Source organism: Alligator sinensis, unplaced genomic scaffold (genome assembly GCF_000455745.1).
Source record: "Alligator sinensis unplaced genomic scaffold, ASM45574v1 scaffold454_1, whole genome shotgun sequence".
NCBI classification, from domain to species: domain Eukaryota; kingdom Metazoa; phylum Chordata; order Crocodylia; family Alligatoridae; genus Alligator; species Alligator sinensis.
Genome location: NW_005842095.1, coordinates 503,929 through 522,944, shown reverse-complemented (window position 1 = coordinate 522,944; position 19,016 = coordinate 503,929).

The following is a 19,016-nucleotide window of genomic DNA, read 5'->3' as shown; positions in this document are numbered from 1 at the left end:
TCCTGCTTTTGAAGAGGGGGTATTTATACGAGTACCACCTGGGTTACACTTAACAATATAATTTTGTCCATAGCAAGAAGTTTAAATGACTGTTGGCTTTTTCCCTGGCCTGATTAGTAGGCAACCATAGATCGTCTGGATCATGGTGTCCATGTAAGAGGTCTAGTCAGATGCCTGATGAATCCATTTGTGGCTGACAAGTCCAATTTGAGAGCAACACAGCTTGTTACAAGTTTCACAGATACATATGTTCTCTATGTTGCAGTCCAAATTTACAACATGTTGCTTTCTTTTTTCTTGCTTTGCTACCATCCTCTGGATCAAAGCCACTTCATGTTGAGCTGCACCCTGTGCCAAATGTTCCCTCCAGATCAGATGGGATTCTGCATGCTCCACCAAGCTTTCCACGTTGATTCTGAAAGATTTCATATAATTTTGCATACATCATGGTACCACTATAGAGGGCAATCCCACTTTCTAGAGCCATCTCAAATCTCACTGTACAAAATATACTTGGGGATACAATCTTCTCCCATTCTCCTGACATGGCTGATCCATCGTAAACTTTTCTTCTTAATAGTGGTTTCTACTCATCTTAGTCCTGTGCACTTCAGTACCTCTGTGTTTGCTATTCAGTCTTCCCACTTTATTTTCAGGATCTTATGTAGCTACGTCATGTGGAAGCTGTTCAGTCTCTGGCTATGCCTATCATTTGTAGTCCACATTTATGAACCATAAAGCAGGGATGACAGCATACAAATCTCATAGATTTGTTTGCCTTATCTGATAGTTCCTGTTATTCCAGGCATGTTTCTGTGATGGCCTGAAATTCTTAACTGCTCTTCTGATTCTGTTAGTCAGTTCAGTCTGACAGTCAAGATTCCTTCGGATCATAGATCCCAAGTAGCAAAAACTGTCAATGACACCAAGAGTTTTCTCCTGCGCGGTGATGTCAGGTATTGGTTCTTTCACCCCTTCGTACATGATCACAGTCTTCTCGAGACTAATTGCTATCCTGAGGTTCTTGCATGTTTCAGAAAATCTACTTAAGAGATTTTTAAGGGAAGATCCACTACGAGCAACCAAGGCTGCATCATCTGCAAACAGGAAATCTCATTTCATTTCTGGAAGACTGTAACAATCATGGTGTCCCTGAGATCATATGGCATTTCCCTCATCATTCTAAATCCTTAAAATGAGGAGCATGGAACTGTGATGTAAGCTCTTCTCCAGAATACAGTGGGTATTCCATCATCTCCAGATGCCTTGTCATTCTTTGTCTGTTTGATGACATTCCTCACCTTGTCAAGGGTTGGGAGAATTCCAAGATCATCTCTGACTTCATGTTGTGGGATGGAGTTGAGAACACTCTTATCAGCAACAGAGACTTGATTGATAAGATCTTCAAAATGCTCCTTCCAATGGGTGTTAATAGCTTCCACTTCCCTTGATCAGGTCCTTTCCATCCTTCAGTCTCAAGGTGGTTGATCCCTGAGTGCTCAGACCTTCAGGAAGGATGTGGATAAGCTCAAAAAGTTTGCAGAGAAGGGCCACCCATATGATTAGGGGCCCGGAGGATAGGCCCTATGAGGAGAGACTCATCTGAGTGGATGAGTCAGTGATCAGTCCAGCAATTGTCAGCTCCTAGCATAGTTTGGGTGATGTGGGTATCTTTGCGATCGTGAGCATGAATAATGACATAGTCACTCAGGTGCCAATGCTTAGATTACAGGTGTTACCATCGTGTCTTGTGCCTATTTTTATATTGGAATAGGGTGTTGGTGATGGTAAGTCTATGTTCTGTGCATTTCGTCAAGAGGAGGACGCCACTGGAGTTGACCTTTCCAATTCCATCCTTGCCAGTGGTTTCATTCCAGAGGTTTGAGTCTCTTCTTACTCTGGCAGCAAAATCACCATGAAAAATAGGTTTGATTCGGTAATATTTCTCTATATGCTAGCAGGTACTATATGAAGACTTTACAGAACATACTTGTTTTGTTACAGAAACTTGGATTCAGTGATGCATTACTTGTCAAAACTCCTGTTGCATTCTGTGCAAACAGTGAAAAGGTGACAGAATAACAGATATTATAATATCCTTGACCCACAGATATCCCTGTCCTGTATTTTACAATTCTTCAACATAAATGACACATCTACACTACCTCCATGTGCTGTAAAAAAGCACACTCCATCCACTCATTCTTGTTTTGGCCGGTCTGAAGGTCAGCCAGTGGATGCAAATGAAAAGCATCATTACTTTAAAAAGCACACCATCTCGAAGGCAAAAAGAGTAAATGGACCTTTCTGTTGTTTAAAGTAAAAAAGTGGGTAATAACTGTAGGTAAGCATTCTATCTGCCATTGCTGATGTTTCTATTTTTTTAAACCTATGTATTGTACAAAATTAATATGAAAGTCCTCTAGGACTAATATGTTTAACTGACGCTTCACAGGTAAGAAGAAACAGAAGGCCAGCCTTTTCAAATCCAGAGACTTCAATCCATACTGTCAGTGTTTCTCTGTGTCACAACAAGAATGGGGAGACAAGCATTAAAACTGAAATTTGGAACTAATAATGGAGACACTTCTTTGTATATCTATTTAAATCAAGGAACTATTTTTGCAGGATGACACTGAAGCCCAGAACTTAGTTAGAATCACTAAAGTACTGGGTGATTATATACATAAAAAGGCTATCCAGAGCTATAACTGACACTGGAATAGAGAGAGAGAAAAAAATCTAAAAGAGTTGGGTTCAAGACATACAGAATGAATTTAGGTAAAGATTTCTACTCTGTTTTCTGCTCACAATTTTCTTAATAAAACTGTATATTGCCTATTCTCCTGTACCTTTCAACTCCCAAGATAGTGGTGGGTTATCCCATTCCAGGGAGTGGATGGCTTAGGCTGAATCCTTTGATAAGCATCAGATACCTGATGCCTACAGGGAATGTGATGTGGATCAGAGACTTCTGGACTTTCTTTTGGAAGGACTATTTCCTCCTCTCCAAGATAGTTGTTACTGTGGAGGTCCTTTTAGCTGAACAGCTCAGTTCACCTATGCATCATTCAGCTCACCTCAGGAGTAGTCAGACATCTTTTTGCGTACTATCACTTTCAAAATGTTGATGCTTGTATATTTGAAAGATGTGTTGATCTGCGCCTTACCTGCCCACTGTGGCATTTTTTACAGCTTTTCCTAATGAATATTTTTAAAGCAGTCTGCTCTTCCTTAAGTAGCTTGATTTTCAAAGGTGCTGAGCGCTAACTGCATTGGAAGTTATGGGAAGTTAAAGCTACTCCTGTTAAAAATGAAGATAGCATCTTTAGGTACCTAAATATGACTTTAGGTATCTAACTTGAGGAATATGGGTTTGAATAGTTTGACTTACACATTATTAATACTGTGTATTCAGCAGCCAATGTTCCATTAAAACTAGCATTAGAAAAGCCTTCAGTGGTGTTTGGTACTTAAGCTTATGACCCTAGCCAAGACCAAGTGTAGAGATGGACTGTAGTTGTAAAATGATAGTTGAATTTTTCCAACCTATACTTTGTTTGATTCATTTGGTACCAATCTGAAGGTATATTGAAATATCTTGTCCCCACCCTCTACGTTTTGGGAAATAATCAAGGATTTACATCCTAGAGGAAAAAATTACCTACCAGAACCTATGCAGTTCCATTATATTTCTTTTTATTTGATACTTTATTTTTCCACATATTATACACACCTTTCCCCCCAAAAATCAGCTCCCAAAAATTGGGGTGCATATATTAAGCGGGGAAGCTAATTTTCTGCCAAGGGATTAGAAGCACCTTTATTAGATTCTTGTTGCATAGTACAGCAACTGTGGTATTACTGTTCAGGCTCTTGAAGAAGCTGATTGATTTAGTAACTTATTGTTCTTCACTGTACAGGTATTAGTGATTTTTACTCCTTTTTAATGGATTTGATGTTCCACTAGTTAAGCTAACTTTTCTTGGAGCAATTTTGCTGTCTGCTACCTGCTCTTGGTTCATTTCACAGTCTCTTAAGCTATAGCTCTGACTCTTTTGCTCTTGACAAAATCATAGATCAACCCATGAAGACAAGTCTTCAGCAGCAGCTACGGATTCAACTTTAATTATGCAGGAAAGACAGGGTGAGTCACCTGAAGCTTGGGCTTTGTCCCTGCTCCATGCAGCCATAGCTCAAGAGAATCTTTTCTTTTTCGTTCTCTCTTTCAAAAACAAAGTGTGTACTATTGCCAGGGGTGTAATGTATGCAAAAAAATAAGGTAGGGTGTGACATCTTTTGTATTTCTTCATACCTGTTTATGTATTTCATCAATAGTTTTTAGAAACATGAACTATGTTAAGCAGTTACGATATTTGGAAGTATAATTAAGGTTTTGGATCATCAGAACTAACTGCATACTTCTTAGTCATTTATACATCACATGACTAGATGTCTACCTTGTTTGGTCATTTTTATATACGCAGCAAGTTCTTAGTAGGCTACACTTGTAACTTATGCATCCATTTTATACTATCAAGTATAATATTTTACAATTACAAGCCCAGTAATGGGATATTTTTCAGTTCTCCCAATTAAAAATGGTTCATTTAATTTTTACTGAGCACACATTTTTAATACTCAGTTTTCTTTCCAAATATCAAGCTCTTCATCTTGACCTAAAAATCATATCTATATATAGACATCATCATTTCCACTGTGGAGTTATAGCCATAGGGGATGTTTATTTAGTAAGGTCTGAAAACTCTTGGACTTTGATTGAAAGAACACAACACTGACAACAATATAACCTTTGTCTAAAGCACTTAAAGGCTGAACACATGCAGCTATTTCCATCAGTCTACAAGTCAAAACTCTTGTCCACAATCTCTTCAGGTAACAGCCTTTATACTGGCCTTGACCAGTGAGACTTGGTTTTTCTCATACCATTCAGAATGAATCATTCTACAAAGATCATTTTCCTGTATTCATTTTGATACTTGGAAACCCTCTAGAAGTTCCACTTTCTTTAGCTGATCAAATATCAAGGTTGCATCTTTATAGGTCTATCTTGCTTATATCATTCAATATTAAAGGGTCATCTCTGCTTATGGTGTCAACCTCCACTTGTTTAAGCATCCAAAAAAACCCAATAAAGCCTTCATTCTTTTCATGGTTTCCCTTACATCAATAAATCTACCTCATTGTTACACCCTGAATCCCTCTTTAAAATTCTTTACCAGATGCCTACAAAAAGCCTGGCAACAATTCAGCTGCTGATGGCCTGAGACTATTGCCTGTCACACAGAACAATACTGTTTCATTTTTACCTTGCAACTCCCCCATTTTTCTGTCTCCATCTGTGCAATGTTTTGTACTACAATCGTAAGCTCTTTGTAGCTTGCTCTGTGTTTATGCAGTGCCTAGTACAATAAGATTTCTTTCTAAGGCTCTAAATAGGGTTCTTACATGGCAGGATAATGTAAATAATAAAATAGATTATATATGTTGTCTTATCTGTTGATTGTTCAAGATTTAATTACTCCTCTTGTCACACATTTTTCACACTTATAAAATATATTTCCTTTCTGCTCTATGTAATATTTAAGAGAGTTCAAACACTAGGTTTATGGTGGTATATATTAGATTCTCTTAGATCCAAAATCTTTGACTTCATTTGGTTTTGGATCAGTATAAATTTACACAATAATGAATTAAACTAAATGAGAATAGAAAACTCAAAGTGTGGCTTTTCCTGGGGAAGGTATAAAGTGGTATAAACTAGTAGAGGCCAACCTTCATTCATAGGCATGCTAGAAATTAGGTCCACACCCTCCATGAGTGTCATTCTGATCTGCTGCTCTGCCTTCTGCTTCTTGCCCAATCTGCTATTGTACCACTTCTCAATTTCCTGATCTGTTGCATTCTACATAGAGACTGTCCATGCCATCTCTAGACTCATTTAAAAGATCTTTATACTCAGCTCTGGATGCGATTCTAAAAGTGGTGAAAATTTTTAATCAAACTCATTTATAAACACATGTATATAATCTCTTCCTGTTAGATACAAGTTGTACAACAGTAGAGGCCAATGCCATTTCTAGCTCAGTTGGTTTCAATTCATCCTCCTTTATTTGCTCAGCTTAGTGTGCATTCCAAGATACTCATATCTGATTCATGAAGGTCGGAAGGCTTCTAATTTTGTTATGCCTACCTATATCTATATTGCGTAAAGCAATATAATTAGAAACCATAAGAATATAGCCCACTGATATGGATTAGTCATATCAATCTTATACAGAAGATCAAAGAAGTAATTAGCAGAGATCCAATAGATAAAATGAAGGCTATATCCTTCTGGAGACCCACTGTTTCTGAAGGACATTTTAAAATATATCCAGCAGAGCTGATCAGAAAACTCTTTGTTGGAGAAGGCCAGCTTTTCGAAACCTGAATTTTGTGGAAATGGTTTTATTGCAACAAAACATTTGTCAAGTCTTGGATGGAATTTCTGGTTAATGGTGACTACCGTGAATAGTGTAAGTCTTCCTAGTTCAGAGATTCAAACTTGGGTTTCTCATATCCTGGACAAGTGTCCAATGGTTAAGCTGTTAGCATTAGCATGAATGTACATATGCAGCGCACTCATATATACAGAGAGTAGGGAAGGAAGTGTGTAGATTAGTTACTTGGTCTTTCCCTCTCTAATTTTCTGGTGAAGCATTCAAGGAATCTAGTTTTTGTTCTGATATGGAATGGGAGTCATATCCTCAACATTTTTTATGAAATACAATTGTTGTTTTCCAGACTATCCTTTACACAATTCATTTGCTTTCCTACTTGTGTCTCTATAGGTTCTTATACTGCATCCAAAACTGTGGTACTAAGAATGCAAGAAATGCATTAAGTTATTCAAAATACCTCTCTCCCCCATTTTGTTGTTTTTTCTTCTATGCATTTATTTATTAATATTTGGTCTCAGTAGTGTTATTGATTGGGTCTTGCCAAGAAGGGGAAGCCTCGTGGCAACAGTGACCAAATTCTTTCCCTGTACACATGGTTGTTGCTATAAGGAACAGAAACTTGTGATGTGTGTTCTGTAGCAAATTAGAATATATATGTATGCACTGAAGTTTGTAAGCATTATTATGATTATCCTACATTATGCAGTGCATGGTACTGCTTATTTGCCATATTAATAAGTTTTGGAACAATATATACCTAGATTATTATTTTGACCTTTAACTAGCAACATGTGCAGAATTTGCTACATTTTTTTTGCTTCATGTACATAATAAGCCTTTTGACCTGAAAATCAGTTTTATTGCTTTACAGAGTTACAATTGCTTCAGCTATTCATTCTCTCCTCTAACTCTCTAAAGCAAGGTACACATATTTAAGGCAGAGGTGTGAAGCATTTTAACTATAGAAGGAAGAAAACATTCTTTGTTTTACAAAAAAAGCAAGACAATTCACAGTTTCTGTTCTGGTTTACCTATATTTTGTTCACAAAAAAGGCAGAAACTTTTCCATCAGCCATTCAGCTATCTCTATGTTTATCAATGTAAAGAGCTTTCTTCCAGTCAATTTCAACAGTAAGATATAGCAAAATCTTACATACAGCTTGTAAAATTCATAAGAGTTTTTTAATGCTGAAAGAGTTTCACTAAACAAATGTTCTCATCACAAATGCTGTCTCATGCAATGGGGGTTCAGATTATCATGGGATTGGGCCCTTTTGCAGCTGTGCACTTCTTTAAGGACATGGCTGTAGAGTGCCTCAGGGGGCTGGTAGTGTGACAACTGTCACTCATGTCAGCACCTGCAACCTTTAAAATAAGGTAAGGCAAGCATTTCATGGCTGTTTTATGGAGAGACAGTGTGCAACAGCTTTTCCTTGGCCTTTACCACAACATTTATCACCTCTGCTACATATCACACGGGTTCCCATCTCCAATGATAAGATTTGTTATGATAGAATGTTGCCAGGACAGTTGACTCCTACCACCAGATTCTGAGGAATTAATCAGATTTTCATTCCCTCTAACTACAGAAATGCAGAAGATAGTACAGCTCAAAAATATTCAGAGTGAACAATGTAGATTCAGTATGAACATCTGTGACTGTGGTGAAATGAATTTTAAATGTGAAAGCTGTTCTCTCTCCAGGAAAACTGCTTTTTTTCCTGCAGACAATTCTCACAGGTTCCTCTCCTAAGGCTGTTTAATCATGAACTACCAGGCAACATCTGCTAACAGAAAAGAAAGGACAATCAGAGGAAAATCTTTCCCTTCCCTTTTCTGTGTGCAGAAGACCATGGACACTATCTAAACAGGTCAAAATTAAGGGGGCTTATACGCATACTCCAGGAGCCACTCTAATTAAAGCTCCTAAAGCATCACGTGTATCAGCATTTCCATGCTAAAAAATGGTGGCAGGGGCTCTTTAACTAATGCGTGTTGAACAAGCTTTAGTCAAAGTGCCCTCTGCCATTTTGCAGCATGGGGATAGTGATACACGTGCCATTGGAGTCTGCTGGAGTGCGGTAATTACCACTCTCCAGCAGACTCAATTAACCGAGCCAGCTCTGATGCACTGTAATTGCAGTGCATCGGACCAGCCTCACTGCACATATATAGGTACCCTAAGAGTCCACATGATTCATATGGAGATCCCACTATCTCCGTGCACATACTTTAGTTGGTAGAAACACTACTAGAACCACTACACTGATGAGATAGTGGTCCCAGAGCGACTACTGAAACAGCTTGAGAGTATACACCTGTGTCTTCAATGTTATGGAGGCCTTTTGCACTGAGCTGCTTAGCTAGTATTTTGACCAATTGTACATGATGTGGAACTTTACTGATAACACTGTAAAAAGAAAGTAACTGCACTCAAGTTATCCTAGTATATAACAGCTTCAAGAGACATGTTCAAAATTTGCTCAGAGTTTTTTGGATAGCAGATGCTCATCCCTGTGACTAAAAGGAAAAAAAACAAATACCCTCTCCTTGGAATATTTTAATTTCTGTGAAATGCATAAGTGAAATATTGTATACTTCTTGTAGGTCCTACACATCTATAGCAGGGGTGGCCAGCCTGCAGCTCCAGGGCCACATGCGGCTCTTCAGAAATTAATGTGCGTCTCCTTGAATCTTTGCACAAGTACACAGTGACTAGCTTCCATTTGGAAGCTGATCACTGTGTACTTGTGCAAAGGTTGAAGAAGACACACATTAACTCTACCATTTGGAAGCTGGTCACTGTGTTTATATACCGGTTACCTTGTACAAGGGGAGACATAATTTTTAAATTAGTAGAATATTATGAAATGAAGAATGTTAGTAGATTTATGAAAGAATTAGTGATATATTAGTATATTATGAAAGAATATTAGTAGAATATTATAAAATGTATTATGAGTTCAAATAACAGGAAAAAAAATTCTGGAAACTCAAACTTGTTCTCAAACTGCATTTTAAGCTTGCACATGTTCAAACATGTTTAAGTCTATAAGCTCCAAGCTCTAGGACGAACCCTTTTCCATTAGTACAAAATTCTGTCTCCATTGTCTATTGGACTGTAAATAGAGGTCCCCTACAAGGTAGTTCTGATTGTCTTGGGTTTTGACTCAGGTCAAAACAGGAGCAGCACATCACTTTACACATGTAGCCCTTCCAGGCTGCACTGATGGTCCTTTGTAAGCAGGTAGCCAGGGAAAGCATGTCCCTGGAATGAACTGCAATTAGTAAGCCACAATTAACTTAGGGTGCAGACAGAAGTGCAGCTCCCTGCTGTAACTGAGAACACTTTGTGGGAAGCGTTCTGAGTTAATATGACCTACTGGAACAAACAAAAGTTCATTGTTGGTTCTAAGGGGGAGGGGAATCTAGGCTTGCAGTCAAACTTGGGTTAAGATGCAGTACTATAGAGACTTCCCATTTGTCCAAATCCCCATCTTTTCTAGGCTGGACTGCAAGCCTGCAGCCAGTTTCCCCTAGAAACAGCCCCTCATCTCTCCCAGACTGTCCCTTGGGGGTGGGGGGGGGGAGAAGGGGGAGGAGACTACACTACACTTGCCCCACTCTCCAGCAGGGGCTGAAAAACCCCCAGACTGAATTCCCTCTGCTCCCTTTCCACCTCCTATTCTAAAAACAGCTCGAAGCTGGCAAGCAGCACAGACAGAAGCTGCAGAAGATGCTCTGTTTTGAAATGTCCTCATTTAACCCTTCATGCAATGAAGGGTCAGATTTTCACCCGACCAGCTTTCTGTGGCCAGATTGGGCAAAAAAAAATGTCATTTCTGTCTGCACCCTTAGAGACATACACAGCAATGTACCAGGAAAAAAATAGCACATTTTATCTGTCATCAATATCTTTCTCAATATCTGTTTACTGCTAGGTTTGAATATCATCAGAATCTATGACATTATTTAAGACTCCAGGCCCAGTCTTCCAGTTTGATCTGAACGGGCATAAATCAAATCAGCTTACAAAACCAAGACATTATGTCTTTCAAAATAATCTCCTTCCAGTGTCAATGCTATATATCAGACCCAGCTCTCTTTCTACCAAAAGTATTTCATCTTCACATAGTGGCGACAAGAATGGAAATGCCTATTTTACCAGAAATAAATCAAACCAAGATGGTAACCCTTTTTTGGCAGGTTGCACAATTTTTCCACAGTTCCATATTCTCAGGCAAAGCACAATAGCTATTTTCTTATTTATAATTTCCAATTCCACTCCATCTTAGTCACATTTTCTCTCATTCTGAATGTACTATGAATCAAAGCTCTTGTTTTCAGAAGAAACATCTTCTGCAGTATGTAGCTCACTCTAAAAAGGTACTAATCAAACCACTATTTATGGGACTAAGCAAAAGAATTCATTAATCACAGTAACTCTGTGGTGAAAATAGTGCATCATGACATTATGGACCTGTTACTGCTACTTTTTTGTAGAGAAAGAAAAAGGCTTTCAAATCAAGACATGAAGCTAAAGGAAAACTAAGGGATTTGGACAAAGTCGCTTCTTGGCCTCTTGAAGGCTCAGATCACTGTATCTTAACCCAAGTTTGACTTCCCAGGGGCATTGAACTTGGTGTTGAAGCTTATTTGAAAGGCAGATCAAAGCAAGCTTAAACATTGTAAAGATGTTAACAAATTGAAAGTACACATTTAAAAGAAAAAAATGTTCAAAACATTTGCTTACAGTTATATAGAATGGACTGGCTTAAGAAAAGTAGGGATATAAGACTGGCAAGATGGAGTTTTAGTAGAAAAAAATTGCAGAGAGAGTGGCTAAAGAACTTGCCAGCTGTTTAAAAATCTCATTAATTAATAGAGGCATTTTATATTCTGCTTCTTAGGCAGAGAGAGCTCTTATAAATTAAAGCATTCTGAGAAACTACACTCTGTTGGTGCACTATTATAGCAAAGTGAATGAGCTAAACCCTTGAAGAGTTTTTCCAATAGAATTGCCAAAAGCACACGCATTGGATCATGTGGGAATCAAATTATTCTCTCTTCTTTGATTATGTTGCCATGGCTACTTGAGACACCATTATTTGATTTCCTTTTCACTTCAAATGATACCTGCTGTTCATATATACAATATGATCTGAGATTTGCCTTGAGATTTCTGCTTTATAAGTAAGATGCTTTCCTTTCCCGATTCTTTTTCCTAAAATTTTGTAGTGATTTTTCAAATCATTATTACAGATTTCCTCTGAAGACATTTTCACTTACCAAATGGTATAGGAAAAGAAAGAGAATATTTATATATCACAGGAATGTGGGAAAAATTCATTCTTGGAACAAATAATTTTAAAAATCTAAAGTTAATTCTGAAGACTTTGCATTCATCATTTTAAATATGGTTTCATTGTATATTCCTCTTCTCTGCTGATTTTTTTGTTATTGCAATAGCTACATAACAACATACTTGTTACCTTGTTAAGTCACATCTTTTGTATGCCAAAGAACACTTCAGGAAAGATGCAGACAAATTAAGAAGAGTCCATCAGAGACCAACAAAAATGTTTAAAGATCTAGAATTGTGACGTACAAGGAAAGGTTGGAGAAAATGGAATGATTTAGTCTGGAGAAGACTGAAGAAGACCTTGGCTATACTGTTCAAAAACTTAAAAGGTGGTTTCAAGGTGAACAGCAATAAAGTATTTCCCCCCCTCTTTAGATGCAGGGGAACAGGATAAGAATGAGCCGTTTTAAACTGCAACAATGGAAATTTAGGTTAAATATTAGGAACAAAATTTCTTATCACCACAGCTGTTCAGAAGGTAATTAGAAACAACCAGCATGGATTCACCAAGGCCAAGTCATGCCTGAACAACCTCATTGCTTTCTATGATGAGATGATTGGCTCAGTGGATGTGGGGAGAGCAGTGGATATGATAAACCTTGACTTTAGCAAGGTTTTTGATACAGTCTCCCAAAACATTCTTGCAAGCAAGCTAAGGAAGTACAGGTTGGATGAACAGACTATAAAGTGGATAGAAAACTGGGTGGATGGTTGGGCTCAGAGAGTAGTAAATCAATGGCTGGAATTGTAGTTGGCAACTGGCATCAAGTGGAGTACCCCAGGGGTTGGTCCTGTTGTGCTATAATTGCTGTAATTGCTTTTATTATTTTGATAATCCAGCTATTAAAATGAATTATTAACCCTATTAGGATTTATCATCTATAATGTTTTAATTCTTGATACAAGTGTGATAGGCCTTTTGCTCTCATGATTTTATAGCTTAAATTTAATATAAAATAATATACATAATGCTTATGCAAAGTCTGCAGTATGTCTGGTATAGATGTGATGAGGAATTCTGCATATTTTTATTTCTGTTTGAATATTGTATGAACATGATAGGAATTCTGCAAATTCCAACAGCCAAAGAATTGAAAAACAATTCTACAAGAAGTTGTGGAATTTGCATCCTTGGAGGTTTTTAACACCTGGCTAGACAAAGCTTTGGCTGGGATGATCTATTTGGGGGCTGGTCCTGCCTTGAGCAGGGGAAAGACTAAATGACCTCCTGAGGTCCCTTCCAACACTAGTTTCTATGATTCTAACTAGAACAGATTACCTAGAAAGGAGGTGTAATCTCTGTCCTTGGAAGTTTTCAGGAGCAGGTTAGACAAAAACTTGTTTAGGATGGTTTAGATGGGGATGATCCTACCACTGAGCAGGTGGAAGGATTAAATGACCTCCTGAGATCCTGTCCATTTCTACTTTTCTATGATTCTTTGAAAACATAAACGAGTTAGAGGAAAGGCATGAACATGGCATAGGCACCTATTTCTGACAAACAGACAGATGGACCTCTGCTTGAAATTCTCGTCTGTAAATCTTCCCCTAAAGTTAGATGCCTAAGCACTATCTGAGAAAGAGTTCCCCATGACAGAGTAGCTAATAGCCAAGTAGTTAGAGCAGTCACTTGGTATGTGGGAGATCTGGTTTTAAGTGTCTACTAGGTCAAAATCATAGTCAGTAGTTGAATCTCAGTCTCTGGTCTCTGGGCAAGCGCCCTAAACACTGGCTATGGCATTAGAAGGAATCTTTTTTTTTTTTTTTTTATTTTACAATCATACATACACAGTAGAACAGCTGAAGCAGTGGAAAGTGAAAGGCACCTTCTCTAGAACAGTCAGTTTGTTAGTGCAGAGGAAAACTGAGCCTCGAGTCCCTCAAAACAGCAATTTGAACCTGAGTCTTCCATATTGCAGGAAAGTGCCCTAGACACTAGATTAATCTAGAGCAGGGAACGGGCACCCAACCAAGACGTGCACAAAGGATAATATCCTAGATAAAAGATAGGTGGAAGAGTGCATTTTAAAAAAATCTAATTTCTCGGTCTCTATTGCTTCAGACTGAGCTAAATGTCCAAGGAATTCAGTAGCTGAGGCACTTTCAGTCACTTAGGTGATACATGTCAGTCTTCAGAAACTTAGTCACCTACTGGATCAGTCAGCAACTGAGTACCACTTTTCAGGATGTCATTGGCACTTAACTGGTAGATTGACTTATGTATCAAAATTCAAGGTCCTACCATGCTCATATGGAGTAGTACAAATCTGAATAGGATGGTTTGAATATGTAAAGTTACTTAGTGCAAGGATGGGTATCCACATCTTGTGATAAAACAGGGCCCTTCATTTAGCAATTAATACAGGCAAAACTTCATATAAAATCTATGACACAGTGCCTCCTTTTTTCCTTATAGTTCATTAGAAAGACTTTTCAAAATGGGTAATTAAAATACTAAAGCTTAACTGGGTGGCAAAAATAGCAGATGGTAACTAGAATTATTCAGGCAGCATGCTAGTAATTTACAGGAGAGGCTGAACTAAAATTAAATTAGTATGACCACATCAAGAAAAAACATGTAAATGATCTCAATAATAATACATAAAATTATCAAATTCTAAGGCCATCTTCTCTCATTATGGTGATGATATAAATAAGTTGAAGCGAGTGAAGGAAGTTAAAGATTTATAATAAATTATTAATTTCAGTAAATAAGATTAAATCTTAGCAAATCCTTTTTTAATTATGTTGTGTTCCTACATTAAAAGACACAACCAAACAACTTAGTTAAGTCAGAGTAAGGGGTAAACAATGTATAGCCTTAAAACATTGATGGACTTTATTTTTAACTAGAATATTAAATGTTAGCCTTTGTGTCAGTTTATAACAGAGATGTAATGCACTTGTATATTCCATGAAAGCATGTTAAATTATTTTTCTAATATTAATGAAATAGTTGTATTTTGATATTATTTAGAATCCTAAACTTAATTGGCACAGCAATATGTTAGGTGTTGTCCACAGAGAGAGTAGGGCACAATCTGCATCACAAAGACTCACACTCTATGATTTCAGTTCATCAGGATTCCTCAGCACATTTGTATCACTGACTCAGTCTCATTCGGTTCCTCAGTTCCCTACAAGTTTTCCTTCATCAGTTTCCCCTCTCAGACGATACCAGCAAGGTTAGGTCAATGAGGTGGAGTATCCCTCTGGCTAAATCACCCTTTCCAGAATTTATCAAAGTCCAAATGGAAATGCAAAACCAAATTTATTAGTGTCCTTCTGCTCAGTCTGCCCTTTCCCACCCGTTACTTGGGCTCAGCTTACAGTCTGCCCGGGCTCTGATGAATGTCTTCTTTCTTATTATGGACATGGATTGCCATCTCATGATAGCAACATAAATATGACTCTCCACTCTCCCCCACCCCACCACCACGGCAGTTTTCCAAGCCAGTCCCAGAAACCTAAAGCAATTAGGCTGGGAACTCATACTTCAGCAGCTCATGCATCTTTAACAAGCCTTATACCCACTCTCTCTATCTGGAAATGGGCTAAATCTGGCACAGGTGAGGCTGAGCAGCAATCTCCCGCTTCAAAAGGCCAACTTGCCTTGTGATTAGAAGCATAAGCTGCTTGTACATGCCATGGGAGTTTAATTTGGTTTAGTTCTCCCTGAGTTGATATGGTGGGTTTTTAAAAACACCACTTCAATTTAGGGAGAATTAAACTGAACTAAACCCTTGTAGCTTGCACATATGGGTGGGGGCCCGATCCTTATCTGCCTCTTTGTGGGGGGAGGAACAGAGTGTCAGGATGAGCTGCCTGCAGGCTGAGCAGTCCCTGAGCTGTGCAGGGGGCCCCCAGGCTGCACCCACCCACTTGCACTCGACCCAGATGGTCCCAGATGGTGCTGCACCCACAGAGGGAAGCACTGGACTCCCTGCAGCCACAGAGGGAAGCATCAGCTCAAGCAGGCAGGCAGGCTCCGGGGAGAAAAGAAAAGAAAAAAAAAAGAAGATCAGGCTCTCCCCCCTACACTTTTTTCCCCCATCCCTTCAGTGGAGCCTGCCTTCACCAGCTGCCACTGGGTCCCACATCCCCTGAGCTGTGTGGGGCCCACCAAGCCCCAAGCACATTGGCTTCTGGTGCCCCGTGCACTGTTGCACTTTGTTCAGTAGCAAACTAAAATGCCTTGGAGGTGTTTTATTTTGCTAAGTACCAAAGTCATTTAAAGTGGAATATGCTGCCAAGCATGTAAACAGCAATGCCATTAAAGTGATGCAAAGGGGCATTAAAGCTGCTTTAAAGGCCAATTTTGTGGTGTGTACAAAGGCCCTTAAACTTTAAGCTTGTGAGCAGTGACATGGAATACAATGAGATTAATCGCATTTTCAAAGATAAATATATATGTAATATTCTGCTGAATCAAGGACCAAACACTTGAAAGACACACAGGATAGAAGAAATTGGTGTTGCCAATTTTGGCAGAGAAACAAGCTAGGCGCAGAGGTGTCTTTTAACTGGAAAAAAAAAAAATCTTCCTAACCTAGCAGAATTAACTTTTGCTCTACAATCTGGAAAACTGGCTATCCACTTGGATAGTCCAAAATCTAAGATTAAAATCAGGTTCTTCTACATTTCTTTGGCACCATTTGAAGGTCATTTTCTGTTCCTGAGAAAATGCTAAGAACAGGTAAGAACTCTTTCCTTATAGGAAACTAATTTAATGCTGTCAAGAATTTTGTGGCATCTTTCATTATCGTCTTCCCACCCAATAGGCAGAGAAAGATATAGCTCAACCAGATTCACATGTGGCAAACCCTGACTTATGGGAAATGGTAGCTTGCCAAAACATATAGCACACTATCCTGCCATTACAAAAAAAAAAGATTCAAGAATATGCCTGCAAAATTCTCAGTCTCAATGTATTATTTATGCTGCTCATGAAATTATTCATAACCCTGTTTACCTCCTCCACAAAATTAAAAAAAAATCTATTTGGAAGCAGCATATTAATCATGATTTCTCCTTTCTGTACCCCCACCCGCATATTTCTTGCATCTCAGTTGTACCAATCACAATAAGAATATATTTGCATTAAGTTACCATTTCCCTAAGGTATACTTGCACATCAGGGTAGAGAACCATTTTGGTCCTTATCAACATAATTGAGTGTATTCAACCCGTTAATTAAAAAGTGCATACAGATTTTTTTCCATATCATAAAATTAATATGCAATTTTATTATTTTTGCACTACCTGTTTACAGTGTTTAAACTGAATTTTCTGCAGTGCTAGTCAAATGCAATTTGACTAGCACTGCAGAAAATACATTTACACTTTATATAATGTGTATATGTACACATATATAAAGTGTGTATATATATACACATATCTAAAGTGATGTGATTGATTGGAAGGCTGGTAAGGGATAGCTAGCTCTTCAGGTATTTCTTCCCATTTGGGATTATGTAACATTTTCTATGTGCACAGGTAATACTGGAATTTCATAAATCAGCTTGTAGAAAAAGATGCTAGAGAGCATGTTAAACCAACACAACCATCAATATTCAAAAGCAGAGTTAAAAATAAAGAACATTTTAAAGAGACTATCTACAAATTAATTTAGCTAAAGCATAGAACCAATTGGAACATTTTTGCAGACATGGTTTTTAGTTAGAAATACTGAATTGTCAAAACCAAAAATTTTGCAGGGATGTACTAGATTTTCAATGAAACTTCTCAGGGAAAGTTTCTAAGCTCCAACAAGAAATTTGTAATAAGTAAACCAGAAAAAGAGATCATTCTAGAAATAAAGAGATCCCTAGAAAGAGGCACAAGTTTTATTCGTGTACATCTAAGATGAGGACTCTAGCCACTGTTGGCTATCCAAATGGATGATCTGTCACAATCAGTTTGCTTGAAGCTGTTTGTGACAGGGGACACCTCTCAGAACTGGTCTCATGCCAGCTCACCCACCTATCTGTATGTGGCAATCTGCCCAGTCTCGCCTGCCATGATTTTGCTGTTCCATAACCTGTTGGTGTAATGCAGAAGACTGCCCATTACTGTCCCAATGCCAGGGGGTGCTATCTGAGGCTCTGAACTTCCCCTACACTGAAGCCCATGCCTCACAGGTGGCATCCAGATAAGTATTGCTCCCCGATCTGCAACCAAAGCAAAACCCAGTCCAAAGTTGGGCTCCACTCACCCATGCATTCATACCACCTCCCCTCTTACAGAAGGACTCTTACACTCCATCCCCTCTCATCAGGGCCTATGGCATATCGCCCATTACTGGGCCATACTCCACTGCCCTTGCTTCTCCTTGAGTGGCCCCTCTTGGGCCATCAGGTTTTCCCACTCCCATACTGGCCTCAGCACGTAGTCCTTCAGTTCCCATGAGTTCCCCTACTCTACGTGGTCTGGCTTGTGCCAAACCCTTGGCTAATTCTGCCCCAAGCTCCTCACCGGGCAACTCTACCATATGCCCCACCCTGGGATCTCTGTCTCATACTTGCACCCAACTTCTCATGGGGCTGGCCCTTGCACTGGCCATCAGGCTTACTCCTATTTGGCCCTACTCAGCATGTCCCTGGGACTATTCTTCAGCCCTACTCTATATGGGGCTTCCCAATACTCTACACACTACCCGCTCTGGGATCTCCAGGATCTGCATCCCTGCTAGGCTCAGGCACCTATACGTGGGCATACCTGGCCCCCACTACTTCCACACACTACTCCCTCTGGGGTCTCTGGGATCGGCATCTCTGCTGTCCTCAGGTGCCTACATGTGAGCATACCTGCCCCCCCCACACTACTCCCCTAGGTCTCAGAATTACACACCAGACAGTGGGAGCTGGAGTTAAGGTGCCCCTACATGCCTTTCACCAGGGAGGTAAATGGCCTGGCATTTCCTGGGGGCTCCCACATCCCTGGGAGCCCCACCAGGCCACCCTTCTCTGGCAGGGTGCAGTTTTAGGTCATGCCCAGGACCAAGAGCCTCCTGCTCTTACCTCTACATCTTCCCTGCCACTCAGCCAGGCAATGTTTCTGCCTGGGCTGGCAGCAGCAAACTGCAGCCTTTATATGCCTAATGTTCCAAAATGGCTGCCCTCATCAGGCACCTGGTAGCTGCCTGCCTCTGCCCTTAAAGTGGCAGGGGCCCCCAAGGGGACCGCCCCACC